This window comes from Hyperolius riggenbachi, chromosome 4, assembly GCF_040937935.1.
Source record: "Hyperolius riggenbachi isolate aHypRig1 chromosome 4, aHypRig1.pri, whole genome shotgun sequence".
Taxonomy (NCBI): domain Eukaryota; kingdom Metazoa; phylum Chordata; class Amphibia; order Anura; family Hyperoliidae; genus Hyperolius; species Hyperolius riggenbachi.
Genome location: NC_090649.1, coordinates 41,037,486 through 41,063,820, shown reverse-complemented (window position 1 = coordinate 41,063,820; position 26,335 = coordinate 41,037,486). Strand labels below are relative to the sequence as shown.

The window sequence follows — 26,335 nt, the reverse complement described above, 5'->3', positions numbered from 1 at the left end:
ACAGTCGAGAAGAGGGACACTAGTACCCAGCAAACATGACTCTAAGACACACAAGTTAAAGCAGCCTTGGGACACTTGCGTGCCCAAAGGCCTTGCATGTCTTCTAGCAGTGCCAGTGACGTGCAGCATCTCTCCCTCTCCAGTACTCACCTATTAGGCTTCTTTTTAACTGTCTAGAAAAGCCTCGGAAATGCCAAGTCAGCAGCATCTGCTCATCTGGTGTTGTTTTACAACTTTTTGCCTTGTTGTCTTTGCACTTTACTCAGGGCCTTTCTCAAATTTGGAACGTTCTCTCTAGGCCCTCATTCATTCTACTTTTGTCCTGAGTTTTCTCACAGTAGATGTTGAGATGTTGTGTCAGCTTACCTACAACTTGCTTTCCCAGCACCTAGCAATTAAGAAAACATACTAAAAGTACAGAAAAAAAAGTAGTAACAAACTTAAGTCAAATGAAAGCAACCACTTTTTTTGCTTGCCGGGACTGAAAGGCTTTTTGGTTTGTAACTTTTGTTGGGAAGTACCTCATCTAAAAACAAGTTAAGGGAAAGAGCAACTTCCTTTTTTTCAATCCTCTCAGCTAAATCTCAGGCCGTGTGCAGAGTGCCCTCCTCATACTGCTATGTGAGCACCTTTGGAGTGCAAAGCCTAATACACACCATACCAATGCCTGTCAGATAGATGGGTCGAACAGATGATTTCCGGCAGGTCCGATCTGATTTCCGATCGTTTTTCTGATCGATTTGCATAGTAGTGATCGGAAATCCGAACGGAAATCCGATCGTGTCTGTCGGAAAGGATCTATCGGCCCATCTATCTGATGGGGAATTGCATGGTGTGCACCAGGCATACGAGAATGAGTATCTTTCAGGTGGTTGTTCCTTGTCAAGTGATTGATTGTAAGTCTCTCCTTGACAAAAGGACTGGAGTAAAGCCAACGGAAATCTGGGAAAAGCAGATAAGAAAAGTAGTATAGGAAAGATGAGTAAGATTGTAAGAAGGAGTGTTTTTCTCTTTCTTGGGGTGGTGAAGCACTTTTGCTGAAAAGTTGTTAAAAGAGGTTGTGTGAGTAAAAGTGAAGGGGAAAGCTGAGATGACATTTTCGTTTGTTAGCAAAGGGAGTGGGGAGTGGCATGTGAAAGAGGAAGTGATGGCCTGGTGATGGTTTGTAATCGTTTTGGAGGAGCTCTGCCTAGTAGAAAGTAAAAGGAGAAGCTTTGATCGCCCAACGTGGGGCTCGAACCCACGACCCTGAGATTAAGAGTCTCATGCTCTACCGACTGAGCTAGCCGGGCTTGCTTGCTTGAGCTGAAATGTCAAAAATTGCAAAATGGCGCCAGCCTCACCTTTGCCATCCGCACAGAAGAAGGCAATCTTGTATGGCCTGATTTGGCTGGCCACGTTTTTCAGCACCGAGCAACAGGGCAAGGCATTGGTGGTTCAGTGGTAGAATTCTCGCCTGCCACGCAGGAGTCCCGGGTTCGATTCCCGGCCAATGCAAATGCTAGGATTTTGGCACACCTCCACACTTTGCACTTCTCAAGTTTAAGACATCTCTGCAGGCCAGAAGCCATTTAAGGACATTTGCAAGAGTCACCGTGGCACTTGGCCACAGTGCTGGCTGACAGTCGAGAAGAGGGACACTAGTACCCAGCAAACATGACTCTAAGACACACAAGTTAAAGCAGCCTTGGGACACTTGCGTGCCCAAAGGCCTTGCATGTCTTCTAGCAGTGCCAGTGACGTGCAGCATCTCTCCCTCTCCAGTACTCACCTATTAGGCTTCTTTTTAACTGTCTAGAAAAGCCTCGGAAATGCCAAGTCAGCAGCATCTGCTCATCTGGTGTTGTTTTACAACTTTTTGCCTTGTTGTCTTTGCACTCTACTCAGGGCCTTGCTCAAATTTGGAGCGTTCTCTCTAGGCCCTCATTCATTCTACTTTTGTCCTGAGTTTTCTCACAGTAGATGTTGAGATGTTGTGTCAGCTTACCTACAACTTGCTTTCCCAGCACCTAGCAATTAAGAAAACATACTAAAAGTACAGAAAAAAAAGTAGTAACAAACTTAAGTCAAATGAAAGCAACCACTTTTTTTGCTTGCCGGGACTGAAAGGCTTTTTGGTTTGTAACTTTTGTTGGGAAGTACCTCATCTAAAAACAAGTTAAGGGAAAGAGCAACTTCCTTTTTTTCAATCCTCTCAGCTAAATCTCAGGCCGTGTGCAGAGTGCCCTCCTCATACTGCTATGTGAGCACCTTTGGAGTGCAAAGCCTAATACACACCATACCAATGCCTGTCAGATAGATGGGTCGAACAGATGATTTCCGGCAGGTCCGATCTGATTTCCAATCGTTTTTCTGATCGATTTGCATAGTAGTGATCGGAAATCCGAACGGAAATCCGATCGTGTCTGTCGGAAAGGATCTATCGGCCCATCTATCTGATGGGGAATTGCATGGTGTGCACCAGGCATACGAGAATGAGTATCTTTCAGGTGGTTGTTCCTTGTCAAGTGATTGATTGTAAGTCTCTCCTTGACAAAAGGACTGGAGTAAAGCCAACGGAAATCTGGGAAAAGCAGATAAGAAAAGTAGTATAGGAAAGATGAGTAAGATTGTAAGAAGGAGTGTTTTTCTCTTTCTTGGGGTGGTGAAGCACTTTTGCTGAAAAGTTGTTAAAAGAGGTTGTGTGAGTAAAAGTGAAGGGGAAAGCTGAGATGACATTTTCGTTTGTTAGCAAAGGGAGTGGGGAGTGGCATGTGAAAGAGGAAGTGATGGCCTGGTGATGGTTTGTAATCGTTTTGGAGGAGCTCTGCCTAGTAGAAAGTAAAAGGAGAAGCTTTGATCGCCCAACGTGGGGCTCGAACCCAAGACCCTGAGATTAAGAGTCTCATGCTCTACCGACTGAGCTAGCCGGGCTTGCTTGCTTGAGCTGAAATGTCAAAAATTGCAAAATGGCGCCAGCCTCACCTTTGCCATCCGCACAGAAGAAGGCAATCTTGTATGGCCTGATTTGGCTGGCCACGTTTTTCAGCACCGAGCAACAGGGCAAGGCATTGGTGGTTCAGTGGTAGAATTCTCGCCTGCCACGCGGGAGGCCCGGGTTCGATTCCCGGCCAATGCAAATGCTAGGATTTTCGCACACCTCCACACTTTACACTTCTCAAGCTTAAGACATCTCTGCAGGCCAGAAGCCATTTAAGGACATTTGCAAGAGTCACCGTGGCACTTGGCCACAGTGCTGGCTGACAGTCGAGAAGAGGGACACTAGTACCCAGCAAACATGACTCTAAGACACACAAGTTAAAGCAGCCTTGGGACACTTGCGTGCCCAAAGGCCTTGCATGTCTTCTAGCAGTGCCAGTGACGTGCAGCATCTCTCCCTCTCCAGTACTCACCTATTAGGCTTCTTTTTAACTGTCTAGAAAAGCCTCGGAAATGCCAAGTCAGCAGCATCTGCTCATCTGGTGTTGTTTTACAACTTTTTGCCTTGTTGTCTTTGCACTCTACTCAGGGCCTTGCTCAAATTTGGAACGTTCTCTCTAGGCCCTCATTCATTCTACTTTTGTCCTGAGTTTTCTCACAGTAGATGTTGAGATGTTGTGTCAGCTTACCTACAACTTGCTTTCCCAGCACCTAGCAATTAAGAAAACATACTAAAAGTACAGAAAAAAAAGTAGTAACAAACTTAAGTCAAATGAAAGCAACCACTTTTTTTGCTTGCCGGGACTGAAAGGCTTTTTGGTTTGTAACTTTTGTTGGGAAGTACCTCATCTAAAAACAAGTTAAGGGAAAGAGCAACTTCCTTTTTTTCAATCCTCTCAGCTAAATCTCAGGCCGTGTGCAGAGTGCCCTCCTCATACTGCTATGTGAGCACCTTTGGAGTGCAAAGCCTAATACACACCATACCAATGCCTGTCAGATAGATGGGTCGAACAGATGATTTCCGGCAGGTCCGATCTGATTTCCGATCGTTTTTCTGATCGATTTGCATAGTAGTGATCGGAAATCCGAACGGAAATCCGATCCTGTCTGTCGGAAAGGATCTATCGGCCCATCTATCTGATGGGGAATTGCATGGTGTGCACCAGGCATACGAGAATGAGTATCTTTCAGGTGGTTGTTCCTTGTCAAGTGATTGATTGTAAGTCTCTCCTTGACAAAAGGACTGGAGTAAAGCCAACGGAAAGCTGTGAAAAGCAGATAAGAAAAGTAGTATAGGAAAGATGAGTAAGATTGTAAGAAGGAGTGTTTTTCTCTTTCTTGGGGTGGTGAAGCACTTTTGCTGAAAAGTTGTTAAAAGAGGTTGTGTGAGTAAAAGTGAAGGGGAAAGCTGAGATGACATTTTCGTTTGTTAGCAAAGGGAGTGGGGAGTGGCATGTGAAAGAGGAAGTGATGGCCTGGTGATGGTTTGTAATCGTTTTGGAGGAGCTCTGCCTAGTAGAAAGTAAAAGGAGAAGCTTTGATCGCCCAACGTGGGGCTCGAACCCACGACCCTGAGATTAAGAGTCTCATGCTCTACAGACTGAGCTAGCCGGGCTTGCTTGCTTGAGCTGAAATGTCAAAAATTGCAAAATGGCGCCAGCCTCACCTTTGCCATCCGCACAGAAGAAGGCAATCTTGTATGGCCTGATTTGGCTGGCCACGTTTTTCAGCACCGAGCAACAGGGCAAGGCATTGGTGGTTCAGTGGTAGAATTCTCGCCTGCCACGCGGGAGGCCCGGGTTCGATTCCCGGCCAATGCAAATGCTAGGATTTTGGCACACCTCCACACTTTGCACTTCTCAAGCTTAAGACATCTCTGCAGGCCAGAAGCCATTTAAGGACATTTGCAAGAGTCACCGTGGCACTTGGCCACAGTGCTGGCTGACAGTCGAGAAGAGGGACACTAGTACCCAGCAAACATGACTCTAAGACACACAAGTTAAAGCAGCCTTGGGACACTTGCGTGCCCAAAGGCCTTGCATGTCTTCTAGCAGTGCCAGTGACGTGCAGCATCTCTCCCTCTCCAGTACTCACCTATTAGGCTTCTTTTTAACTGTCTAGAAAAGCCTCGGAAATGCCAAGTCAGCAGCATCTGCTCATCTGGTGTTGTTTTACAACTTTTTGCCTTGTTGTCTTTGCACTCTACTCAGGGCCTTGCTCAAATTTGGAACGTTCTCTCTAGGCCCTCATTCATTCTACTTTTGTCCTGAGTTTTCTCACAGTAGATGTTGAGATGTTGTGTCAGCTTACCTACAACTTGCTTTCCCAGCACCTAGCAATTAAGAAAACATACTAAAAGTACAGAAAAAAAAGTAGTAACAAACTTAAGTCAAATGAAAGCAACCACTTTTTTTGCTTGCCGGGACTGAAAGGCTTTTTGGTTTGTAACTTTTGTTGGGAAGTACCTCATCTAAAAACAAGTTAAGGGAAAGAGCAACTTCCTTTTTTTCAATCCTCTCAGCTAAATCTCAGGCCGTGTGCAGAGTGCCCTCCTCATACTGCTATGTGAGCACCTTTGGAGTGCAAAGCCTAATACACACCATACCAATGCCTGTCAGATAGATGGGTCGAACAGATGATTTCCGGCAGGTCCGATCTGATTTCCGATCGTTTTTCTGATCGATTTGCATAGTAGTGATCGGAAATCCGAACGGAAATCCGATCCTGTCTGTCGGAAACGATCTATCGGCCCATCTATCTGATGGGGAATTGCATGGTGTGCACCAGGCATACGAGAATGAGTATCTTTCAGGTGGTTGTTCCTTGTCAAGTGATTGATTGTAAGTCTCTCCTTGACAAAAGGACTGGAGTAAAGCCAACGGAAAGCTGTGAAAAGCAGATAAGAAAAGTAGTATAGGAAAGATGAGTAAGATTGTAAGAAGGAGTGTTTTTCTCTTTCTTGGGGTGGTGAAGATCTTTTGCTGAAAAGTTGTTAAAAGAGGTTGTGTGAGTAAAAGTGAAGGGGAAAGCTGAGATGACATTTTCGTTTGTTAGCAAAGGGAGTGGGGAGTGGCATGTGAAAGAGGAAGTGATGGCCTGGTGATGGTTTGTAATCGTTTTGGAGGAGCTCTGCCTAGTAGAAAGTAAAAGGAGAAGCTTTGATCGCCCAACGTGGGGCTCGAACCCACGACCCTGAGATTAAGAGTCTCATGCTCTACCGACTGAGCTAGCCGGGCTTGCTTGCTTGAGCTGAAATGTCAAAAATTGCAAAATGGCGCCAGCCTCACCTTTGCCATCCGCACAGAAGAAGGCAATCTTGTATGGCCTGATTTGGCTGGCCACGTTTTTCAGCACCGAGCAACAGGGCAAGGCATTGGTGGTTCAGTGGTAGAATTCTCGCCTGCCACGCGGGAGGCCTGGGTTTGATTCCCGGCCAATGCAAATGCTAGGATTTTGGCACACCTCCACACTTTGCACTTCTCAAGCTTAAGACATCTCTGCAGGCCAGAAGCCATTTAAGGACATTTGCAAGAGTCACCGTGGCACTTGGCCACAGTGCTGGCTGACAGTCGAGAAGAGGGACACTAGTACCCAGCAAACATGACTCTAAGACACACAAGTTAAAGCAGCCTTGGGACACTTGCGTGCCCAAAGGCCTTGCATGTCTTCTAGCAGTGCCAGTGACGTGCAGCATCTCTCCCTCTCCAGTACTCACCTATTAGGCTTCTTTTTAACTGTCTAGAAAAGCCTCGGAAATGCCAAGTAGGCAGCATCTGCTCATCTGGTGTTGTTTTACAACTTTTTGCCTTGTTGTCTTTGCACTCTACTCAGGGCCTTGCTCAAATTTGGAACGTTCTCTCTAGGCCCTCAATTCATTCTACTTTTGTCCTGAGTTTTCTCACAGTAGATGTTGAGATGTTGTGTCAGCTTACCTACAACTTGCTTTCCCAGCACCTAGCAATTAAGAAAACATACTAAAAGTACAGAAAAAAAAGTAGTAACAAACTTAAGTCAAATGAAAGCAACCACTTTTTTTGCTTGCCGGGACTGAAAGGCTTTTTGGTTTGTAACTTTTGTTGGGAAGTACCTCATCTAAAAACAAGTTAAGGGAAAGAGCAACTTCCTTTTTTTCAATCCTCTCAGCTAAATCTCAGGCCGTGTGCAGAGTGCCCTCCTCATACTGCTATGTGAGCACCTTTGGAGTGCAAAGCCTAATACACACCATACCAATGCCTGTCAGATAGATGGGTCGAACAGATGATTTCCGGCAGGTCCGATCTGATTTCCGATCGTTTTTCTGATTGATTTGCATAGTAGTGAAATCCGATCGTGTCTGTCGGAAAGGATCTATCGGCCCATCTATCTGATGGGGAATTGCATGGTGTGCACCAGGCATACGAGAATGAGTATCTTTCAGGTGGTTGTTCCTTGTCAAGTGATTGATTGTAAGTCTCTCCTTGACAAAAGGACTGGAGTAAAGCCAACGGAAATCTGGGAAAAGCAGATAAGAAAAGTAGTATAGGAAAGATGAGTAAGATTGTAAGAAGGAGTGTTTTTCTCTTTCTTGGGGTGGTGAAGCACTTTTGCTGAAAAGTTGTTAAAAGAGGTTGTGTGAGTAAAAGTGAAGGGGAAAGCTGAGATGACATTTTCGTTTGTTAGCAAAGGGAGTGGGGAGTGGCATGTGAAAGAGGAAGTGATGGCCTGGTGATGGTTTGTAATCGTTTTGGAGGAGCTCTGCCTAGTAGAAAGTAAAAGGAGAAGCTTTGATCGCCCAACGTGGGGCTCGAACCCACGACCCTGAGATTAAGAGTCTCATGCTCTACCGACTGAGCTAGCCGGGCTTGCTTGCTTGAGCTGAAATGTCAAAAATTGCAAAATGGCGCCAGCCTCACCTTTGCCATCCGCACAGAAGAAGGCAATCTTGTATGGCCTGATTTGGCTGGCCACGTTTTTCAGCAGCGAGCAACAGGGCAAGGCATTGGTGGTTCAGTGGTAGAATTCTCGCCTGCCACGCGGGAGGCCCGGGTTCGATTCCTGGCCAATGCAAATGCTAGGCTTTTGGCAAACCTCCACACTTTGCACTTCTCAAGCTTAAGACATCTCTGCAGGCCAGAAGCCATTTAAGGACATTTGCAAGAGTCACCGTGGCACTTGGCCACAGTGCTGGCTGACAGTCGAGAAGAGGGACACTAGTACCCAGCAAACATGACTCTAAGACACACAAGTTAAAGCAGCCTTGGGACACTTGCGTGCCCAAAGGCCTTGCATGTCTTCTAGCAGTGCCAGTGACGTGCAGCATCTCTCCCTCTCCAGTACTCACCTATTAGGCTTCTTTTTAACTGTCTAGAAAAGCCTCGGAAATGCCAAGTCAGCAGCATCTGCTCATCTGGTGTTGTTTTACAACTTTTTGCCTTGTCTTTGCACTCTACTCAGGGCCTTGCTCAAATTTGGAACGTTCTCTCTAGGCCCTCATTCATTCTACTTTTGTCCTGAGTTTTCTCACAGTAGATGTTGAGATGTTGTGTCAGCTTACCTACAACTTGCTTTCCCAGCACCTAGCAATTAAGAAAACATACTAAAAGTACAGAAAAAAAAGTAGTAACAAACTTAAGTCAAATGAAAGCAACCACTTTTTTTGCTTGCCGGGACTGAAAGGCTTTTTGGTTTGTAACTTTTGTTGGGAAGTACCTCATCTAAAAACAAGTTAAGGGAAAGAGCAACTTCCTTTTTTTCAATCCTCTCAGCTAAATCTCAGGCCGTGTGCAGAGTGCCCTCCTCATACTGCTATGTGAGCACCTTTGGAGTGCAAAGCCTAATACACACCATACCAATGCCTGTCAGATAGATGGGTCGAACAGATGATTTCCGGCAGGTCCGATCTGATTTCCGATCGTTTTTCTGATCGATTTGCATAGTAGTGATCGGAAATCCGAACGGAAATCCGATCGTGTCTGTCGGAAAGGATCTATCGGCCCATCTATCTGATGGGGAATTGCATGGTGTGCACCAGGCATACGAGAATGAGTATCTTTCAGGTGGTTGTTCCTTGTCAAGTGATTGATTGTAAGTCTCTCCTTGACAAAAGGACTGGAGTAAAGCCAACGGAAATCTGGGAAAAGCAGATAAGAAAAGTAGTATAGGAAAGATGAGTAAGATTGTAAGAAGGAGTGTTTTTCTCTTTCTTGGGGTGGTGAAGCACTTTTGCTGAAAAGTTGTTAAAAGAGGTTGTGTGAGTAAAAGTGAAGGGGAAAGCTGAGATGACATTTTCGTTTGTTAGCAAAGGGAGTGGGGAGTGGCATGTGAAAGAGGAAGTGATGGCCTGGTGATGGTTTGTAATCGTTTTGGAGGAGCTCTGCCTAGTAGAAAGTAAAAGGAGAAGCTTTGATCGCCCAACGTGGGGCTCGAACCCACGACCCTGAGATTAAGAGTCTCATGCTCTACCGACTGAGCTAGCCGGGCTTGCTTGCTTGAGCTGAAATGTCAAAAATTGCAAAATGGCGCCAGCCTCACCTTTGCCATCCGCACAGAAGAAGGCAATCTTGTATGGCCTGATTTGGCTGGCCACGTTTTTCAGCACCGAGCAACAGGGCAAGGCATTGGTGGTTCAGTGGTAGAATTCTCGCCTGCCACGCGGGAGGCCCGGGTTCGATTCCCGGCCAATGCAAATGCTAGGCTTTTGGCACACCTCCACACTTTGCACTTCTCAAGCTTAAGACATCTCTGCAGGCCAGAAGCCATTTAAGGACATTTGCAAGAGTCACCGTGGTACTTGGCCACAGTGCTGGCTGACAGTCGAGAAGAGGGACACTAGTACCCAGCAAACATGACTCTAAGACACACAAGTTAAAGCAGCCTTGGGACACTTGCGTGCCCAAAGGCCTTGCATGTCTTCTAGCAGTGCCAGTGACGTGCAGCATCTCTCCCTCTCCAGTACTCACCTATTAGGCTTCTTTTTAACTGTCTAGAAAAGCCTCGGAAATGCCAAGTCAGCAGCATCTGCTCATCTGGTGTTGTTTTACAACTTTTTGCCTTGTTGTCTTTGCACTCTACTCAGGGCCTTGCTCAAATTTGGAACGTTCTCTCTAGGCCCTCATTCATTCTACTTTTGTCCTGAGTTTTCTCACAGTAGATGTTGAGATGTTGTGTCAGCTTACCTACAACTTGCTTTCCCAGCACCTAGCAATTAAGAAAACATACTAAAAGTACAGAAAAAAAAGTAGTAACAAACTTAAGTCAAATGAAAGCAACCACTTTTTTTGCTTGCCGGGACTGAAAGGCTTTTTGGTTTGTAACTTTTGTTGGGAAGTACCTCATCTAAAAACAAGTTAAGGGAAAGAGCAACTTCCTTTTTTTCAATCCTCTCAGCTAAATCTCAGGCCGTGTGCAGAGTGCCCTCCTCATACTGCTATGTGAGCACCTTTGGAGTGCAAAGCCTAATACACACCATACCAATGCCTGTCAGATAGATGGGTCGAACAGATGATTTCCGGCAGGTCCGATCTTATTTCCGATCGTTTTTCTGATCGATTTGCATAGTAGTGATCGGAAATCCGAACGGAAATCCGATCGTGTCTGTCGGAAAGGATCTATCGGCCCATCTATCTGGTGGGGAATTGCATGGTGTGCACCAGGCATACGAGAATGAGTATCTTTCAGGTGGTTGTTCCTTGTCAAGTGATTGATTGTAAGTCTCTCCTTGACAAAAGGACTGGAGTAAAGCCAACGGAAATCTGGGAAAAGCAGATAAGAAAAGTAGTATAGGAAAGATGAGTAAGATTGTAAGAAGGAGTGTTTTTCTCTTTCTTGGGGTGGTGAAGCACTTTTGCTGAAAAGTTGTTAAAAGAGGTTGTGTGAGTAAAAGTGAAGGGGAAAGCTGAGATGACATTTTCGTTTGTTAGCAAAGGGAGTGGGGAGTGGCATGTGAAAGAGGAAGTGATGGCCTGGTGATGGTTTGTAATCGTTTTGGAGGAGCTCTGCCTAGTAGAAAGTAAAAGGAGAAGCTTTGATCGCCCAACGTGGGGCTCAAACCCACGACCCTGAGATTAAGAGTCTCATGCTCTACCGACTGAGCTAGCCGGGCTTGCTTGCTTGAGCTGAAATGTCAAAAATTGCAAAATGGCGCCAGCCTCACCTTTGCCATCCGCACAGAAGAAGGCAATCTTGTATGGCCTGATTTGGCTGGCCACGTTTTTCAGCACCGAGCAACAGGGCAAGGCATTGGTGGTTCAGTGGTAGAAGTCTCGCCTGCCACGCGGGAGGCCCGGGTTCGATTCCCGGCCAATGCAAATGCTAGGCTTTTGGCACACCTCCACACTTTGCACTTCTCAAGCTTAAGACATCTCTGCAGGCCAGAAGCCATTTAAGGACATTTGCAAGAGTCACCGTGGCACTTGGCCACAGTGCTGGCTGACAGTCGAGAAGAGGGACACTAGTACCCAGCAAACATGACTCTAAGACACACAAGTTAAAGCAGCCTTGGGACACTTGCGTGCCCAAAGGCCTTGCATGTCTTCTAGCAGTGCCAGTGACGTGCAGCATCTCTCCCTCTCCAGTACTCACCTATTAGGCTTCTTTTTAACTGTCTAGAAAAGCCTCGGAAATGCCAAGTCAGCAGCATCTGCTCATCTGGTGTTGTTTTACAACTTTTTGCCTTGTTGTCTTTGCACTCTACTCAGGGCCTTGCTCAAATTTGGAACGTTCTCTCTAGGCCCTCATTCATTCTACTTTTGTCCTGAGTTTTCTCACAGTAGATGTTGAGATGTTGTGTCAGCTTACCTACAACTTGCTTTCCCAGCACCTAGCAATTAAGAAAACATACTAAAAGTACAGAAAAAAAAGTAGTAACAAACTTAAGTCAAATGAAAGCAACCACTTTTTTTGCTTGCCGGGACTGAAAGGCTTTTTGGTTTGTAACTTTTGTTGGGAAGTACCTCATCTAAAAACAAGTTAAGGGAAAGAGCAACTTCCTTTTTTTCAATCCTCTCAGCTAAATCTCAGGCCGTGTGCAGAGTGCCCTCCTCATACTGCTATGTGAGCACCTTTGGAGTGCAAAGCCTAATACACACCATACCAATGCCTGTCAGATAGATGGGTCGAACAGATGATTTCCGGCAGGTCCGATCTGATTTCCGATCGTTTTTCTGATCGATTTGCATAGTAGTGATCGGAAATCCGAACGGAAATCCGATCCTGTCTGTCGGAAAGGATCTATCGGCCCATCTATCTGATGGGGAATTGCATGGTGTGCACCAGGCATACGAGAATGAGTATCTTTCAGGTGGTTGTTCCTTGTCAAGTGATTGATTGTAAGTCTCTCCTTGACAAAAGGACTGGAGTAAAGCCAACGGAAAGCTGTGAAAAGCAGATAAGAAAAGTAGTATAGGAAAGCTGAGTAAGATTGTAAGAAGGAGTGTTTTTCTCTTTCTTGGGGTGGTGAAGCACTTTTGCTGAAAAGTTGTTAAAAGAGGTTGTGTGAGTAAAAGTGAAGGGGAAAGCTGAGATGACATTTTCGTTTGTTAGCAAAGGGAGTGGGGAGTGGCATGTGAAAGAGGAAGTGATGGCCTGGTGATGGTTTGTAATCGTTTTGGAGGAGCTCTGCCTAGTAGAAAGTAAAAGGAGAAGCTTTGATCGCCCAACGTGGGGCTCGAACCCACGACCCTGAGATTAAGAGTCTCATGCTCTACGGACTGAGCTAGCCGGGCTTGCTTGCTTGAGCTGAAATGTCAAAAATTGCAAAATGGCGCCAGCCTCACCTTTGCCATCCGCACAGAAGAAGGCAATCTTGTATGGCCTGATTTGGCTGGCCACGTTTTTCAGCACCGAGCAACAGGGCAAGGCATTGGTGGTTCAGTGGTAGAATTCTCGCCTGCCACGCGGGAGGCCCGGGTTCGATTCCCGGCCAATGCAAATGCTAGGATTTTGGCACACCTCCACACTTTGCACTTCTCAAGCTTAAGACATCTCTGCAGGCCAGAAGCCATTTAAGGACATTTGCAAGAGTCACCGTGGCACTTGGCCACAGTGCTGGCTGACAGTCGAGAAGAGGGACACTAGTACCCAGCAAACATGACTCTAAGACACACAAGTTAAAGCAGCCTTGGGACACTTGCGTGCCCAAAGGCCTTGCATGTCTTCTAGCAGTGCCAGTGACGTGCAGCATCTCTCCCTCTCCAGTACTCACCTATTAGGCTTCTTTTTAACTGTCTAGAAAAGCCTCGGAAATGCCAAGTCAGCAGCATCTGCTCATCTGGTGTTGTTTTACAACTTTTTGCCTTGTTGTCTTTGCACTCTACTCAGGGCCTTGCTCAAATTTGGAACGTTCTCTCTAGGCCCTCATTCATTCTACTTTTGTCCTGAGTTTTCTCACAGTAGATGTTGAGATGTTGTGTCAGCTTACCTACAACTTGCTTTCCCAGCACCTAGCAATTAAGAAAACATACTAAAAGTACAGAAAAAAAAGTAGTAACAAACTTAAGTCAAATGAAAGCAACCACTTTTTTTGCTTGCCGGGACTGAAAGGCTTTTTGGTTTGTAACTTTTGTTGGGAAGTACCTCATCTAAAAACAAGTTAAGGGAAAGAGCAACTTCCTTTTTTTCAATCCTCTCAGCTAAATCTCAGGCCGTGTGCAGAGTGCCCTCCTCATACTGCTATGTGAGCACCTTTGGAGTGCAAAGCCTAATACACACCATACCAATGCCTGTCAGATAGATGGGTCGAACAGATGATTTCCGGCAGGTCCGATCTGATTTCCGATCGTTTTTCTGATCGATTTGCATAGTAGTGATCGGAAATCCGAACGGAAATCCGATCCTGTCTGTCGGAAAGGATCTATCGGCCCATCTATCTGATGGGGAATTGCATGGTGTGCACCAGGCATACGAGAATGAGTATCTTTCAGGTGGTTGTTCCTTGTCAAGTGATTGATTGTAAGTCTCTCCTTGACAAAAGGACTGGAGTAAAGCCAACGGAAATCTGGGAAAAGCAGATAAGAAAAGTAGTATAGGAAAGATGAGTAAGATTGTAAGAAGGAGTGTTTTTCTCTTTCTTGGGGTGGTGAAGCACTTTTGCTGAAAAGTTGTTAAAAGAGGTTGTGTGAGTAAAAGTGAAGGGGAAAGCTGAGATGACATTTTCGTTTGTTAGCAAAGGGAGTGGGGAGTGGCATGTGAAAGAGGAAGTGATGGCCTGGTGATGGTTTGTAATCGTTTTGGAGGAGCTCTGCCTAGTAGAAAGTAAAAGGAGAAGCTTTGATCGCCCAACGTGGGGCTCGAACCCACGACCCTGAGATTAAGAGTCTCATGCTCTACCGACTGAGCTAGCCGGGCTTGCTTGCTTGAGCTGAAATGTCAAAAATTGCAAAATGGCGCCAGCCTCACCTTTGCCATCCGCACAGAAGAAGGCAATCTTGTATGGCCTGATTTGGCTGGCCACGTTTTTCAGCACCGAGCAACAGGGCAAGGCATTGGTGGTTCAGTGGTAGAATTCTCGCCTGCCACGCGGGAGGCCCGGGTTCGATTCCCGGCCAATGCAAATGCTAGGCTTTTGGCACACCTCCACACTTTGCACTTCTCAAGCTTAAGACATCTCTGCAGGCCAGAAGCCATTTAAGGACATTTGCAAGAGTCACCGTGGTACTTGGCCACAGTGCTGGCTGACAGTCGAGAAGAGGGACACTAGTACCCAGCAAACATGACTCTAAGACACACAAGTTAAAGCAGCCTTGGGACACTTGCGTGCCCAAAGGCCTTGCATGTCTTCTAGCAGTGCCAGTGACGTGCAGCATCTCTCCCTCTCCAGTACTCACCTATTAGGCTTCTTTTTAACTGTCTAGAAAAGCCTCGGAAATGCCAAGTCAGCAGCATCTGCTCATCTGGTGTTGTTTTACAACTTTTTGCCTTGTTGTCTTTGCACTCTACTCAGGGCCTTGCTCAAATTTGGAACGTTCTCTCTAGGCCCTCATTCATTCTACTTTTGTCCTGAGTTTTCTCACAGTAGATGTTGAGATGTTGTGTCAGCTTACCTACAACTTGCTTTCCCAGCACCTAGCAATTAAGAAAACATACTAAAAGTACAGAAAAAAAAGTAGTAACAAACTTAAGTCAAATGAAAGCAACCACTTTTTTTGCTTGCCGGGACTGAAAGGCTTTTTGGTTTGTAACTTTTGTTGGGAAGTACCTCATCTAAAAACAAGTTAAGGGAAAGAGCAACTTCCTTTTTTTCAATCCTCTCAGCTAAATCTCAGGCCGTGTGCAGAGTGCCCTCCTCATACTGCTATGTGAGCACCTTTGGAGTGCAAAGCCTAATACACACCATACCAATGCCTGTCAGATAGATGGGTCGAACAGATGATTTCCGGCAGGTCCGATCTGATTTCCGATCGTTTTTCTGATCGATTTGCATAGTAGTGATCGGAAATCCGAACGGAAATCCGATCCTGTCTGTCGGAAAGGATCTATCGGCCCATCTATCTGATGGGGAATTGCATGGTGTGCACCAGGCATACGAGAATGAGTATCTTTCAGGTGGTTGTTCCTTGTCAAGTGATTGATTGTAAGTCTCTCCTTGACAAAAGGACTGGAGTAAAGCCAACGGAAAGCTGTGAAAAGCAGATAAGAAAAGTAGTATAGGAAAGATGAGTAAGATTGTAAGGAGTGTTTTTCTCTTTCTTGGGGTGGTGAAGCACTTTTGCTGAAAAGTTGTTAAAAGAGGTTGTGTGAGTAAAAGTGAAGGGGAAAGCTGAGATGACATTTTCGTTTGTTAGCAAAGGGAGTGGGGAGTGGCATGTGAAAGAGGAAGTGATGGCCTGGTGATGGTTTGTAATCGTTTTGGAGGAGCTCTGCCTAGTAGAAAGTAAAAGGAGAAGCTTTGATCGCCCAACGTGGGGCTCGAACCCACGACCCTGAGATTAAGAGTCTCATGCTCTACAGACTGAGCTAGCCGGGCTTGCTTGCTTGAGCTGAAATGTCAAAAATTGCAAAATGGCGCCAGCCTCACCTTTGCCATCCGCACAGAAGAAGGCAATCTTGTATGGCCTGATTTGGCTGGCCACGTTTTTCAGCACCGAGCAACAGGGCAAGGCATTGGTGGTTCAGTGGTAGAATTCTCGCCTGCCACGCGGGAGGCCCGGGTTCGATTCCCGGCCAATGCAAATGCTAGGATTTTGGCACACCTCCACACTTTGCACTTCTCAAGCTTAAGACATCTCTGCAGGCCAGAAGCCATTTAAGGACATTTGCAAGAGTCACCGTGGCACTTGGCCACAGTGCTGGCTGACAGTCGAGAAGAGGGACACTAGTACCCAGCAAACATGACTCTAAGACACACAAGTTAAAGCAGCCTTGGGACACTTGCGTGCCCAAAGGCCTTGCATGTCTTCTAGCAGTGCCAGTGACGTGCAGCATCTCTCCCTCTCCAGTACTCACCTATTAGGCTTCTTTTTAACTGTCTAGAAAAGCCTCGGAAATGCCAAGTCAGCAGCATCTGCTCATCTGGTGTTGTTTTACAACTTTTTGCCTTGTTGTCTTTGCACTCTACTCAGGGCCTTGCTCAAATTTGGAACGTTCTCTCTAGGCCCTCATTCATTCTACTTTTGTCCTGAGTTTTCTCACAGTAGATGTTGAGATGTTGTGTCAGCTTACCTACAACTTGCTTTCCCAGCACCTAGCAATTAAGAAAACATACTAAAAGTACAGAAAAAAAAGTAGTAACAAACTTAAGTCAAATGAAAGCAACCACTTTTTTTGCTTGCCGGGACTGAAAGGCTTTTTGGTTTGTAACTTTTGTTGGGAAGTACCTCATCTAAAAACAAGTTAAGGGAAAGAGCAACTTCCTTTTTTTCAATCCTCTCAGCTAAATCTCAGGCCGTGTGCAGAGTGCCCTCCTCATACTGCTATGTGAGCACCTTTGGAGTGCAAAGCCTAATACACACCATACCAATGCCTGTCAGATAGATGGGTCGAACAGATGATTTCCGGCAGGTCCGATCTGATTTCCGATCGTTTTTCTGATCGATTTGCATAGTAGTGATCGGAAATCCGAACGGAAATCCGATCCTGTCTGTCGGAAAGGATCTATCGGCCCATCTATCTGATGGGGAATTGCATGGTGTGCACCAGGCATACGAGAATGAGTATCTTTCAGGTGGTTGTTCCTTGTCAAGTGATTGATTGTAAGTCTCTCCTTGACAAAAGGACTGGAGTAAAGCCAACGGAAAGCTGTGAAAAGCAGATAAGAAAAGTAGTATAGGAAAGATGAGTAAGATTGTAAGAAGGAGTGTTTTTCTCTTTCTTGGGGTGGTGAAGCACTTTTGCTGAAAAGTTGTTAAAAGAGGTTGTGTGAGTAAAAGTGAAGGGGAAAGCTGAGATGACATTTTCGTTTGTTAGCAAAGGGAGTGGGGAGTGGCATGTGAAAGAGGAAGTGATGGCCTGGTGATGGTTTGTAATCGTTTTGGAGGAGCTCTGCCTAGTAGAAAGTAAAAGGAGAAGCTTTGATCGCCCAACGTGGGGCTCGAACCCACGACCCTGAGATTAAGAGTCTCATGCTCTACCGACTGAGCTAGCCGGGCTTGCTTGCTTGAGCTGAAATGTCAAAAATTGCAAAATGGCGCCAGCCTCACCTTTGCCATCCGCACAGAAGAAGGCAATCTTGTATGGTCTGATTTGGCTGGCCACGTTTTTCAGCACCGAGCAACAGGGCAAGGCATTGGTGGTTCAGTGGTAGAATTCTCGCCTGCCACGCGGGAGGCCCGGGTTTGATTCCCGGCCAATGCAAATGCTAGGATTTTGGCACACCTCCACACTTTGCACTTCTCAAGCTTAAGACATCTCTGCAGGCCAGAAGCCATTTAAGGACATTTGCAAGAGTCACCGTGGCACTTGGCCACAGTGCTGGCTGACAGTCGAGAAGAGGGACACTAGTACCCAGCAAACATGACTCTAAGACACACAAGTTAAAGCAGCCTTGGGACACTTGCGTGCCCAAAGGCCTTGCATGTCTTCTAGCAGTGCCAGTGACGTGCAGCATCTCTCCCTCTCCAGTACTCACCTATTAGGCTTCTTTTTAACTGTCTAGAAAAGCCTCGGAAATGCCAAGTAGGCAGCATCTGCTCATCTGGTGTTGTTTTACAACTTTTTGCCTTGTTGTCTTTGCACTCTACTCAGGGCCTTGCTCAAATTTGGAACGTTCTCTCTAGGCCCTCAATTCATTCTACTTTTGTCCTGAGTTTTCTCACAGTAGATGTTGAGATGTTGTGTCAGCTTACCTACAACTTGCTTTCCCAGCACCTAGCAATTAAGAAAACATACTAAAAGTACAGAAAAAAAAGTAGTAACAAACTTAAGTCAAATGAAAGCAACCACTTTTTTTGCTTGCCGGGACTGAAAGGCTTTTTGGTTTGTAACTTTTGTTGGGAAGTACCTCATCTAAAAACAAGTTAAGGGAAAGAGCAACTTCCTTTTTTTCAATCCTCTCAGCTAAATCTCAGGCCGTGTGCAGAGTGCCCTCCTCATACTGCTATGTGAGCACCTTTGGAGTGCAAAGCCTAATACACACCATACCAATGCCTGTCAGATAGATGGGTCGAACAGATGATTTCCGGCAGGTCCGATCTGATTTCCGATCGTTTTTCTGATTGATTTGCATAGTAGTGAAATCCGATCGTGTCTGTCGGAAAGGATCTATCGGCCCATCTATCTGATGGGGAATTGCATGGTGTGCACCAGGCATACGAGAATGAGTATCTTTCAGGTGGTTGTTCCTTGTCAAGTGATTGATTGTAAGTCTCTCCTTGACAAAAGGACTGGAGTAAAGCCAACGGAAATCTGGGAAAAGCAGATAAGAAAAGTAGTATAGGAAAGATGAGTAAGATTGTAAGAAGGAGTGTTTTTCTCTTTCTTGGGGTGGTGAAGCACTTTTGCTGAAAAGTTGTTAAAAGAGGTTGTGTGAGTAAAAGTGAAGGGGAAAGCTGAGATGACATTTTCGTTTGTTAGCAAAGGGAGTGGGGAGTGGCATGTGAAAGAGGAAGTGATGGCCTGGTGATGGTTTGTAATCGTTTTGGAGGAGCTCTGCCTAGTAGAAAGTAAAAGGAGAAGCTTTGATCGCCCAACGTGGGGCTCGAACCCACGACCCTGAGATTAAGAGTCTCATGCTCTACCGACTGAGCTAGCCGGGCTTGCTTGCTTGAGCTGAAATGTCAAAAATTGCAAAATGGCGCCAGCCTCACCTTTGCCATCCGCACAGAAGAAGGCAATCTTGTATGGCCTGATTTGGCTGGCCACGTTTTTCAGCACCGAGCAACAGGGCAAGGCATTGGTGGTTCAGTGGTAGAATTCTCGCCTGCCACGCGGGAGGCCCGGGTTCGATTCCCGGCCAATGCAAATGCTAGGATTTTGGCACACCTCCACACTTTGCACTTCTCAAGCTTAAGACATCTCTGCAGGCCAGAAGCCATTTAAGGACATTTGCAAGAGTCGCCGTGGCACTTGGCCACAGTGCTGGCTGACAGTCGAGAAGAGGGACACTAGTACCCAGCAAACATGACTCTAAGACACACAAGTTAAAGCAGCCTTGGGACACTTGCATGCCCAAAGGCCTTGCATGTCTTCTAGCAGTGCCAGTGACGTGCAGCATCTCTCCCTCTCCAGTACTCACCTATTAGGCTTCTTTTTAACTGTCTAGAAAAGCCTCGGAAATGCCAAGTCAGCAGCATCTGCTCATCTGGTGTTGTTTTACAACTTTTTGCCTTGTTGTCTTTGCACTCTACTCAGGGCCTTGCTCAAATTTGGAACGTTCTCTCTAGGCCCTCATTCATTCTACTTTTGTCCTGAGTTTTCTCACAGTAGATGTTGAGATGTTGTGTCAGCTTACCTACAACTTGCTTTCCCAGCACCTAGCAATTAAGAAAACATACTAAAAGTACAGAAAAAAAAGTAGTAACAAACTTAAGTCAAATGAAAGCAACCACTTTTTTTGCTTGCCGGGACTGAAAGGCTTTTTGGTTTGTAACTTTTGTTGGGAAGTACCTCATCTAAAAACAAGTTAAGGGAAAGAGCAACTTCCTTTTTTTCAATCCTCTCAGCTAAATCTCAGGCCGTGTGCAGAGTGCCCTCCTCATACTGCTATGTGAGCACCTTTGGAGTGCAAAGCCTAATACACACCATACCAATGCCTGTCAGATAGATGGGTCGAACAGATGATTTCCGGCAGGTCCGATCTGATTTCCGATCGTTTTTCTGATCGATTTGCATAGTAGTGATCGGAAATCCGAACGGAAATCCGATCGTGTCTGTCGGAAAGGATCTATCGGCCCATCTATCTGATGGGGAATTGCATGGTGTGCACCAGGCATACGAGAATGAGTATCTTTCAGGTGGTTGTTCCTTGTCAAGTGATTGATTGTAAGTCTCTCCTTGACAAAAGGACTGGAGTAAAGCCAACGGAAATCTGGGAAAAGCAGATAAGAAAAGTAGTATAGGAAAGATGAGTAAGATTGTAAGAAGGAGTGTTTTTCTCTTTCTTGGGGTGGTGAAGCACTTTTGCTGAAAAGTTGTTAAAAGAGGTTGTGTGAGTAAAAGTGAAGGGGAAAGCTGAGATGACATTTTCGTTTGTTAGCAAAGGGAGTGGGGAGTGGCATGTGAAAGAGGAAGTGATGGCCTGGTGATGGTTTGTAATCGTTTTGGAGGAGCTCTGCCTAGTAGAAAGTAAAAGGAGAAGCTTTGATCGCCCAACGTGGGGCTCGAACCCACGACCCTGAGATTAAGAGTCTCATGCTCTACCGACTGAGCTAGCCGAGCTTGCTTGCTTGAGCTGAAATGTCAAAAATTGCAAAATGGCGCCAGCCTCACCTTTGCCATCCGCACAGAAGAAGGCAATCTTGTATGGCCTGATTTGGCTGGCCACGTTTTTCAGCACCGAGCAACAGGGCAAGGCATTGGTGGTTCAGTGGTAGAATTCTCGCCTGCCACGCGGGAGGCCCGGGTTCGATTTCCGGCCAATGCAAATGCTAGGCTTTTGGCACACCTCCACACTTTGCACTTCTCAAGCTTAAGACATCTCTGCAGGCCAGAAGCCATTTAAGGACATTTGCAAGAGTCACCGTGGCACTTGGCCACAGTGCTGGCTGACAGTCGAGAAGAGGGACACTAGTACCCAGCAAACATGACTCTAAGACACACAAGTTAAAGCAGCCTTGGGACACTTGCGTGCCCAAAGGCCTTGCATGTCTTCTAGCAGTGCCAGTGACGTGCAGCATCTCTCCCTCTCCAGTACTCACCTATTAGGCTTCTTTTTAACTGTCTAGAAAAGCCTCGGAAATGCCAAGTCAGCAGCATCTGCTCATCTGGTGTTGTTTTACAACTTTTTGCCTTGTCTTTGCACTCTACTCAGGGCCTTGCTCAAATTTGGAACGTTCTCTCTAGGCCCTCATTCATTCTACTTTTGTCCTGAGTTTTCTCACAGTAGATGTTGAGATGTTGTGTCAGCTTACCTACAACTTGCTTTCCCAGCACCTAGCAATTAAGAAAACATACTAAAAGTACAGAAAAAAAAGTAGTAACAAACTTAAGTCAAATGAAAGCAACCACTTTTTTTGCTTGCCGGGACTGAAAGGCTTTTTGGTTTGTAACTTTTGTTGGGAAGTACCTCATCTAAAAACAAGTTAAGGGAAAGAGCAACTTCCTTTTTTTCAATCCTCTCAGCTAAATCTCAGGCCGTGTGCAGAGTGCCCTCCTCATACTGCTATGTGAGCACCTTTGGAGTGCAAAGCCTAATACACACCATACCAATGCCTGTCAGATAGATGGGTCGAACAGATGATTTCCGGCAGGTCCGATCTGATTTCCGATCGTTTTTCTGATCGATTTGCATAGTAGTGATCGGAAATCCGAACGGAAATCCGATCCTGTCTGTCGGAAAGGATCTATCGGCCCATCTATCTGATGGGGAATTGCATGGTGTGCACCAGGCATACGAGAATGAGTATCTTTCAGGTGGTTGTTCCTTGTCAAGTGATTGATTGTAAGTCTCTCCTTGACAAAAGGACTGGAGTAAAGCCAACGGAAAGCTGTGAAAAGCAGATAAGAAAAGTAGTATAGGAAAGATGAGTAAGATTGTAAGAAGGAGTGTTTTTCTCTTTCTTGGGGTGGTGAAGCACTTTTGCTGAAAAGTTGTTAAAAGAGGTTGTGTGAGTAAAAGTGAAGGGGAAAGCTGAGATGACATTTTCGTTTGTTAGCAAAGGGAGTGGGGAGTGGCATGTGAAAGAGGAAGTGATGGCCTGGTGATGGTTTGTAATAGTTTTGGAGGAGCTCTGCCTAGTAGAAAGTAAAAGGAGAAGCTTTGATCGCCCAACGTGGGGCTCGAACCCACGACCCTGAGATTAAGAGTCTCATGCTCTACCGATTGAGCTAGCCGGGCTTGCTTGCTTGAGCTGAAATGTCAAAAATTGCAAAATGGCGCCAGCCTCACCTTTGCCATCCGCACAGAAGAAGGCAATCTTGTATGGCCTGATTTGGCTGGCCACGTTTTTCAGCACCAAGCAACAGGGCAAGGCATTGGTGGTTCAGTGGTAGAATTCTCGCCTGCCACGCGGGTTCGATTCCCGGCCAATGCAAATGCTAGGATTTTGGCACACCTCCACACTTTGCACTTCTCAAGCTTAAGACATCTCTGCAGGCCAGAAGCCACTTAAGGACATTTGCAAGAGTCGCCGTGGCACTTGGCCACAGTGCTGGCTGACAGTCGAGAAGAGGGACACTAGTACCCAGCAAACATGACTCTAAGACACACAAGTTAAAGCAGCCTTGGGACACTTGCGTGCCCAAAGGCCTTGCATGTCTTCTAGCAGTGCCAGTGACGTGCAGCATCTCTCCCTCTCCAGTACTCACCTATTAGGCTTCTTTTTAACTGTCTAGAAAAGCCTCGGAAATGCCAAGTCAGCAGCATCTGCTCATCTGGTGTTGTTTTACAACTTTTTGCCTTGTTGTCTTTGCACTCTACTCAGGGCCTTGCTCAAATTTGGAACGTTCTCTCTAGGCCCTCATTCATTCTACTTTTGTCCTGAGTTTTCTCACAGTAGATGTTGAGATGTTGTGTCAGCTTACCTACAACTTGCTTTCCCAGCACCTAGCAATTAAGAAAACATACTAAAAGTACAGAAAAAAAAGTAGTAACAAACTTAAGTCAAATGAAAGCAACCACTTTTTTTGCTTGCCGGGACTGAAAGGCTTTTTGGTTTGTAACTTTTGTTGGGAAGTACCTCATCTAAAAACAAGTTAAGGGAAAGAGCAACTTCCTTTTTTTCAATCCTCTCAGCTAAATCTCAGGCCGTGTGCAGAGTGCCCTCCTCATACTGCTATGTGAGCTCCTTTGGAGTGCAAAGCCTAATACACACCATACCAATGCCTGTCAGATAGATGGGTCGAACAGATGATTTCCGGCAGGTCCGATCTGATTTCCGATCGTTTTTCTGATTGATTTGCATAGTAGTGAAATCCGATCGTGTCTGTCGGAAAGGATCTATCGGCCCATCTATCTGATGGGGAATTGCATGGTGTGCACCAGGCATACGAGAATGAGTATCTTTCAGGTGGTTGTTCCTTGTCAAGTGATTGATTGTAAGTCTCTCCTTGACAAAAGGACTGGAGTAAAGCCAACGGAAATCTGGGAAAAGCAGATAAGAAAAGTAGTATAGGAAAGATGAGTAAGATTGTAAGAAGGAGTGTTTTTCTCTTTCTTGGGGTGGTGAAGCACTTTTGCTGAAAAGTTGTTAAAAGAGGTTGTGTGAGTAAAAGTGAAGGGGAAAGCTGAGATGACATTTTCGTTTGTTAGCAAAGGGAGTGGGGAGTGGCATGTGAAAGAGGAAGTGATGGCCTGGTGATGATTTGTAATCGTTTTGGAGGAGCTCTGCCTAGTAGAAAGTAAAAGGAGAAGCTTTGATCGCCCAACGTGGGGCTCGAACCCACGACCCTGAGATTAAGAGTCTCATGCTCTACCGACTGAGCTAGCCGGGCTTGCTTGCTTGAGCTGAAATGTCAAAAATTGCAAAATGGCGCCAGCCTCACCTTTGCCATCCGCACAGAAGAAGGCAATCTTGTATGGCCTGATTTGGCTGGCCACGTTTTTCAGCACCGAGCAACAGGGCAAGGCATTGGTGGTTCAGTGGTAGAATTCTCGCCTGCCACGCGGGAGGCCCGGGTTCGATTCCCGGCCAATGCAAATGCTAGGATTTTGGCACACCTCCACACTTTGCACTTCTCAAGCTTAAGACATCTCTGCAGGCCAGAAGCCATTTAAGGACATTTGCAAGAGTCACCGTGGCACTTGGCCACAGTGCTGGCTGACAGTCGAGAAGAGGGACACTAGTACCCAGCAAACATGACTCTAAGACACACAAGTTAAAGCAGCCTTGGGACACTTGCGTGCCCAAAGGCCTTGCATGTCTTCTAGCAGTGCCAGTGACGTGCAGCATCTCTCCCTCTCCAGTACTCACCTATTAGGCTTCTTTTTAACTGTCTAGAAAAGCCTCGGAAATGCCAAGTCAGCAGCATCTGCTCATCTGGTGTTGTTTTACAACTTTTTGCCTTGTTGTCTTTGCACTCTACTCAGGGCCTTGCTCAAATTTGGAACGTTCTCTCTAGGCCCTCATTCATTCTACTTTTGTCCTGAGTTTTCTCACAGTAGATGTTGAGATGTTGTGTCAGCTTACCTACAACTTGCTTTCCCAGCACCTAGCAATTAAGAAAACATACTAAAAGTACAGAAAAAAAAGTAGTAACAAACTTAAGTCAAATGAAAGCAACCACTTTTTTTGCTTGCCGGGACTGAAAGGCTTTTTGGTTTGTAACTTTTGTTGGGAAGTACCTCATCTAAAAACAAGTTAAGGGAAAGAGCAACTTCCTTTTTTTCAATCCTCTCAGCTAAATCTCAGGCCGTGTGCAGAGTGCCCTCCTCATACTGCTATGTGAGCACCTTTGGAGTGCAAAGCCTAATACACACCATACCAATGCCTGTCAGATAGATGGGTCGAACAGATGATTTCCGGCAGGTCCGATCTGATTTCCGATCGTTTTTCTGATCGATTTGCATAGTAGTGATCGGAAATCCGAACGGAAATCCGATCGTGTCTGTCGGAAAGGATCTATCGGCCCATCTATCTGATGGGGAATTGCATGGTGTGCACCAGGCATACGAGAATGAGTATCTTTCAGGTGGTTGTTCCTTGTCAAGTGATTGATTGTAAGTCTCTCCTTGACAAAAGGACTGGAGTAAAGCCAACGGAAATCTGGGAAAAGCAGATAAGAAAAGTAGTATAGGAAAGATGAGTAAGATTGTAAGAAGGAGTGTTTTTCTCTTTCTTGGGGTGGTGAAGCACTTTTGCTGAAAAGTTGTTAAAAGAGGTTGTGTGAGTAAAAGTGAAGGGGAAAGCTGAGATGACATTTTCGTTTGTTAGCAAAGGGAGTGGGGAGTGGCATGTGAAAGAGGAAGTGATGGCCTGGTGATGGTTTGTAATCGTTTTGGAGGAGCTCTGCCTAGTAGAAAGTAAAAGGAGAAGCTTTGATCGCCCAACGTGGGGCTCGAACCCACGACCCTGAGATTAAGAGTCTCATGCTCTACCGACTGAGCTAGCCGGGCTTGCTTGCTTGAGCTGAAATGTCAAAAATTGCAAAATGGCGCCAGCCTCACCTTTGCCATCCGCACAGAAGAAGGCAATCTTGTATGGCCTGATTTGGCTGGCCACGTTTTTCAGCACCGAGCAACAGGGCAAGGCATTGGTGGTTCAGTGGTAGAATTCTCACCTGCCACGCGGGAGTCCCAGGTTCGATTCCCGGCCAATGCAAATGCTAGGATTTTGGCACACCTCCACACTTTGCACTTCTCAAGTTTAAGACATCTCTGCAGGCCAGAAGCCATTTAAGGACATTTGCAAGAGTCACCGTGGCACTTGGCCACAGTGCTGGCTGACAGTCGAGAAGAGGGACACTAGTACCCAGCAAACATGACTCTAAGACACACAAGTTAAAGCAGCCTTGGGACACTTGCGTGCCCAAAGGCCTTGCATGTCTTCTAGCAGTGCCAGTGACGTGCAGCATCTCTCCCTCTCCAGTACTCACCTATTAGGCTTCTTTTTAACTGTCTAGAAAAGCCTCGGAAATGCCAAGTCAGCAGCATCTGCTCATCTGGTGTTGTTTTACAACTTTTTGCCTTGTTGTCTTTGCACTCTACTCAGGGCCTTGCTCAAATTTGGAGCGTTCTCTCTAGGCCCTCATTCATTCTACTTTTGTCCTGAGTTTTCTCACAGTAGATGTTGAGATGTTGTGTCAGCTTACCTACAACTTGCTTTCCCAGCACCTAGCAATTAAGAAAACATACTAAAAGTACAGAAAAAAAAGTAGTAACAAACTTAAGTCAAATGAAAGCAACCACTTT

At 45.9% G+C, this 26,335-nt stretch overlaps 19 non-coding genes across 19 annotated transcripts; 9 read left to right on the top strand and 10 right to left on the bottom strand.

The window, feature by feature from the left end:
• Positions 1–1,219: 1,219 nt before the first annotated feature.
• TRNAK-CUU (transfer RNA lysine (anticodon CUU)) lies at positions 1,220–1,292 on the bottom strand. The gene has a single exon. It is a non-coding gene; the product is annotated as a tRNA-Lys (tRNA).
• Positions 1,293–3,047: 1,755 nt separating this feature from the next.
• TRNAG-GCC (transfer RNA glycine (anticodon GCC)) lies at positions 3,048–3,118 on the top strand. The gene has a single exon. It is a non-coding gene; the product is annotated as a tRNA-Gly (tRNA).
• Positions 3,119–4,668: 1,550 nt separating this feature from the next.
• On the top strand, positions 4,669–4,739 carry TRNAG-GCC (transfer RNA glycine (anticodon GCC)). The gene has a single exon. It is a non-coding gene; the product is annotated as a tRNA-Gly (tRNA).
• Positions 4,740–6,082: 1,343 nt separating this feature from the next.
• TRNAK-CUU (transfer RNA lysine (anticodon CUU)) lies at positions 6,083–6,155 on the bottom strand. Its single transcript has one exon. It is a non-coding gene; the product is annotated as a tRNA-Lys (tRNA).
• A 1,532-nt stretch (positions 6,156–7,687) lies between these two features.
• Positions 7,688–7,760, bottom strand: TRNAK-CUU (transfer RNA lysine (anticodon CUU)). The gene has a single exon. It is a non-coding gene; the product is annotated as a tRNA-Lys (tRNA).
• Positions 7,761–9,305: 1,545 nt separating this feature from the next.
• On the bottom strand, positions 9,306–9,378 carry TRNAK-CUU (transfer RNA lysine (anticodon CUU)). The gene has a single exon. It is a non-coding gene; the product is annotated as a tRNA-Lys (tRNA).
• A 134-nt stretch (positions 9,379–9,512) lies between these two features.
• Positions 9,513–9,583, top strand: TRNAG-GCC (transfer RNA glycine (anticodon GCC)). Its single transcript has one exon. It is a non-coding gene; the product is annotated as a tRNA-Gly (tRNA).
• Positions 9,584–12,754: 3,171 nt separating this feature from the next.
• On the top strand, positions 12,755–12,825 carry TRNAG-GCC (transfer RNA glycine (anticodon GCC)). The gene has a single exon. It is a non-coding gene; the product is annotated as a tRNA-Gly (tRNA).
• A 1,343-nt stretch (positions 12,826–14,168) lies between these two features.
• On the bottom strand, positions 14,169–14,241 carry TRNAK-CUU (transfer RNA lysine (anticodon CUU)). The gene has a single exon. It is a non-coding gene; the product is annotated as a tRNA-Lys (tRNA).
• Positions 14,242–14,375: 134 nt separating this feature from the next.
• Positions 14,376–14,446, top strand: TRNAG-GCC (transfer RNA glycine (anticodon GCC)). The gene has a single exon. It is a non-coding gene; the product is annotated as a tRNA-Gly (tRNA).
• A 1,547-nt stretch (positions 14,447–15,993) lies between these two features.
• Positions 15,994–16,064, top strand: TRNAG-GCC (transfer RNA glycine (anticodon GCC)). Its single transcript has one exon. It is a non-coding gene; the product is annotated as a tRNA-Gly (tRNA).
• A 1,343-nt stretch (positions 16,065–17,407) lies between these two features.
• Positions 17,408–17,480, bottom strand: TRNAK-CUU (transfer RNA lysine (anticodon CUU)). The gene has a single exon. It is a non-coding gene; the product is annotated as a tRNA-Lys (tRNA).
• Positions 17,481–17,614: 134 nt separating this feature from the next.
• On the top strand, positions 17,615–17,685 carry TRNAG-GCC (transfer RNA glycine (anticodon GCC)). Its single transcript has one exon. It is a non-coding gene; the product is annotated as a tRNA-Gly (tRNA).
• A 1,327-nt stretch (positions 17,686–19,012) lies between these two features.
• TRNAK-CUU (transfer RNA lysine (anticodon CUU)) lies at positions 19,013–19,085 on the bottom strand. Its single transcript has one exon. It is a non-coding gene; the product is annotated as a tRNA-Lys (tRNA).
• A 134-nt stretch (positions 19,086–19,219) lies between these two features.
• Positions 19,220–19,290, top strand: TRNAG-GCC (transfer RNA glycine (anticodon GCC)). The gene has a single exon. It is a non-coding gene; the product is annotated as a tRNA-Gly (tRNA).
• Positions 19,291–22,251: 2,961 nt separating this feature from the next.
• On the bottom strand, positions 22,252–22,324 carry TRNAK-CUU (transfer RNA lysine (anticodon CUU)). Its single transcript has one exon. It is a non-coding gene; the product is annotated as a tRNA-Lys (tRNA).
• Positions 22,325–23,846: 1,522 nt separating this feature from the next.
• On the bottom strand, positions 23,847–23,919 carry TRNAK-CUU (transfer RNA lysine (anticodon CUU)). The gene has a single exon. It is a non-coding gene; the product is annotated as a tRNA-Lys (tRNA).
• Positions 23,920–24,053: 134 nt separating this feature from the next.
• On the top strand, positions 24,054–24,124 carry TRNAG-GCC (transfer RNA glycine (anticodon GCC)). The gene has a single exon. It is a non-coding gene; the product is annotated as a tRNA-Gly (tRNA).
• A 1,343-nt stretch (positions 24,125–25,467) lies between these two features.
• Positions 25,468–25,540, bottom strand: TRNAK-CUU (transfer RNA lysine (anticodon CUU)). Its single transcript has one exon. It is a non-coding gene; the product is annotated as a tRNA-Lys (tRNA).
• Positions 25,541–26,335: the final 795 nt, after the last annotated feature.